This window comes from Bos indicus, chromosome 8 (assembly GCF_029378745.1).
Source record: "Bos indicus isolate NIAB-ARS_2022 breed Sahiwal x Tharparkar chromosome 8, NIAB-ARS_B.indTharparkar_mat_pri_1.0, whole genome shotgun sequence".
Classification (NCBI taxonomy): Eukaryota; Metazoa; Chordata; class Mammalia; order Artiodactyla; family Bovidae; genus Bos; species Bos indicus.
The window spans coordinates 20,060-23,652 of NC_091767.1; the positions used below are offsets into that span (position 1 = coordinate 20,060).

At 45.0% G+C, this 3,593-nt stretch overlaps 1 pseudogene; it reads right to left on the reverse strand.

Annotated features, from left to right (window-relative positions):
• Positions 1 to 2,114: 2,114 nt before the first annotated feature.
• Positions 2,115 to 2,233, reverse strand: LOC139184748 (5S ribosomal RNA; annotated as a pseudogene).
• Positions 2,234 to 3,593: the final 1,360 nt, after the last annotated feature.

Below are 3,593 nucleotides of genomic sequence, written 5' to 3' on the forward strand. Positions count from 1 at the left end.
TAGCAAACATGATCAGCGCATGATCAGTCACATGATCAGCGCCATTAAGTCACGTGATCACTACATGATAGTCATGTGATCAGTCCATGCTCAGTCACGGTATCAGTGCATGATCAGCCACGTGATCAGTGCATGATCTGCCACGTGATCAGTGCATGATAGCCACGTGATCAGTGCATGATCAGTCATGTGATCAGTGCATCCTCTTCCCTTTCTGCCATAAGAGTGGTGTCATCTGCATATCTGAGGTTATCGATATTTCTCCCAGCACCCTTGATTCCAGCTTGTGCTTCTTCCATTCCAGCGTGTCTCATGATGTTCTCTGCATATAAGTTAAATAAGCAGGGTGACAATATACAGCCTTGACGTACTCCTTTTCCTATTTGGAACCAGTCTGTTGTTCCACGTCCAGTTGTAACTATTGCTTCCTGACCTGCATACAAATTTCTCAAGAGGCAGATCAGGTGTTCTGGTATTCCCATCTCTTTCAGAATTTTCCACAGTTTCTTGTGATCCACACAGTCAAAGCCTTTGGCATAGTCAATAAAGCAGAAATAGATGTTTTCTGGAACTCTCTTGCTTTTTCCATGATCTTGTGGATGTTGGCAATTTGATCTCTGGTTCCTCTGCCTTTTCTAAAACCAGCTTGAACATCTGGAAGTTCATGGTTCACATATTGCTGAAGTCTGGCTTGTAGAATTTTGAGCATTACTTTACTAGCATGTGAGATGAGTGCAGTTGTGTGGTAGTTTGAGCATTCTTTGGCATTGCCTTTCTTTGGGATTGGAATGAAAACTGACCTTTTCCAGTGCTGTGGCCACTGCTGAGTTTTCCAAATTTGCTGGCATATTGAGTGCAGCACTTTCACAGCATCATCTTTCAGGATTTGTAATAGCTCAACTGGAATTCTATCACCTCCACTAGCTTTGTTTGTAGTGATTCTTTCTAAGGCCCACTTGACTTCACATTCCAGGATGTCTGGCTCTAGGTCAGTGATCACACCATTGTGATTATCTGGGTCGTGAAGATCTTTTTTGTACAACTCTTCTGTGTATTCTTGCCATCTCTTCTTAGTATCTTCTGCTTCTGTTAAGTCCATACCATTTCTGTCCTTTATTGAGCCCATCTTTGCGTGAAATGTTCCTTTGGTATCTCTGATTTCCTTGAAGAGATCCCTAGTCTTTCCCATTCTGTTGTTTTCCTCTATTTCTTTGCATTGATCACTGAAGAAGGCTTTCTTATCTCTTCTTGCTATTCTTTGGAACTCTGCATTGAGATGCTTATATCTTTCCTTTTCTCCTTTGCTTTTCACTTCTCTTCTTTTCACAGCTATTTGTAAGGCCTCCCCAGACAGCCATTTTGTTTTTCTGCATTTCTTTTCCATGGGGATTGTCTTGATCCCTGTCTCCTGTACAATGTCACAAACCTATCAGATCTAGGCCCTTAAATCTATTTCTCACTTCCACTGTATAATCATAAGGGATTTGATTTAGGTCATACCTGAATGGTCTAGTGGTTTTCCCTACTTTCTTCAATTTCAGTCTGAATTTGGCAATAAGGGGTTCATGATCTGAACCACAGTCAGCTCCTGGTCTTGTTTTTGCTGACTGTATAGAGCTTCTCCATCTTCGGCTGCAAAGAATATAATCAATCTGATTTTGGTGTCGACCATCTGGTGGTGTCCATGTATAGAGTCATCTCTTGTGTTGTTGGAAAAGGGTGTTTCTTATGACCAGTGCATTTTCTTGGCAAAACTCTATTAGTCTGTGCCCTGCTTGCCCAGGGAGTCTCAGACAGAGACCAGGTGGTCATCTGGGTTCCTGGGAGCTGAATGTGGAGGGGCTCCCAGGCTGTGCAAGGGCAACCCAGGTGTGCCGCGGGAGTCGGAGCCCCTGCCACCCACCCAGGGAGGGGCTGGGGTTTCAGGGACCCAATAGTAGGGATACTGGTGCCTTCCAGGCCTGCCGGTTGACTGGCTGGCTGGCCAGCCGGCTGGCCAACCTAAAGTCAGGCGACAGCTCTGAGCGTGGTGGGGTGCCAGGGGTCAGGGGCAGGTGGGTTTTGCAGTGCTAACCATGCCTGGGGCCTGGGGGCAAAAGGAGAGGGGGGCAAAAAGACGACAGCACCCGGTATTCCCAAGCGGTCTCACACTTAAGTACTAACCAGGCCAGACCCTGCTTAGCTTCTGAGATCAGACGAGATCGGGCCTGTTCAGAGTGGTATGGTTGTGGACAGAGGAAGCTGCTGCCAGGCGCCCTGAAAGCCCTGCGCTGCGTCTCCATTTTGGTCTGACCTGCCTGCTGGTCGGGAGAGCCAGGCGGACTTCTCCCCTGACTTACTCAAACTCATGTCCATTGGTTTGGCATTGCCATCCAACCATCTCATCCTCTGTCTTCCCCTTGTCCTCCTACCATCAGGGTCTTTTCTAATGAGTCAGTTTTTTTGTATCAGGTGGCCACAGTATTGGAGCTTCAGCTTCAACATCAGTCCTTCCAGTGACTATTCAGAACTGATTTCCTTTAAGATTAACTGGTTTGATCTCCTTTCAGTCCAAGAAACTCTCAACACCACAGTTCAAAAGCATCAATTCTTCGGTGCTCAGCTTTCTGCATTGTCCAACTCTCACATCCATACATGACCACTGGAAACCATAGCTTTGACTAGATGGGCCTTTGTTGGCAAAGTAATGTCTCTGCTTTTTAATATGCTGTCTAGGTTGGTCATAACTTTTCTTCAAAGGAGCAATCACCTTATAACTTCCTGGCTGCAGTCACCATCTGCAGTAATTTTGGAGCCCCCAAAATAGTCTGTCACTCTTTCCACTGTTTCTCCATCTATTTGACATGAAATGATGGAACCTGATGCCATGAGCTTAGTTTTCTGAATGTTGAGTTTTAAGCCAACTTTTTCACTCTCCTTTTTCACTTTCATCAAGAGGCTCTTTAGTTCTTCTTCGCTCTCTGCCATAAGGGTGGTGTCATCTGCATATCTGAGGTTATTGTTGTTTCTTCCAACAATCTTGATTCCAGCTTGTGCTTCATCCAGCTGAGCATTTCTCATGATGTACTCTGTATATAAGTTAAATAAGTAGGGTGACAATATACATCCTTGATGTGCTCATTTCCCTTTTTGGAATCAGTCTGTTGTTCCATGTCCAGTTCTAACTGTTGCGTCCTGACCTGCATACAGATTTCTCAAAAGGCAGGTCAGGTGGTCAGGCGTTCCCATCTCTTAAAGAATTTTCCACAGTGTATTGTGATCCACACAGTCAAAGGCTTTGGCATAGTCAGTAATGCAGAAGCAGGTGCTTTTCTGGAACTCTCTTGCTTTGTTTGATTATCAAGTGGATGTTGGCAGTTTGATCTCTGGTTCCTCTGTCTTTTCTAAATCCAGCTTGAACATCTGGAAGTTCATGGTTCGTGTACTGTTGAAGTCTGGCTTGCAGAATTTTGAGCATTACTTTGCTAGCATGTGAGACAACTGCAATTGTGCGGTAGTTTGAGCATTCTTTGGCATTGCCTTTCTTTGGGATTGGAATGAAAACTGACCTTTTCCAGTCCTTTGGCCACTGCTGAGTTTTCCAAATTTGCTGG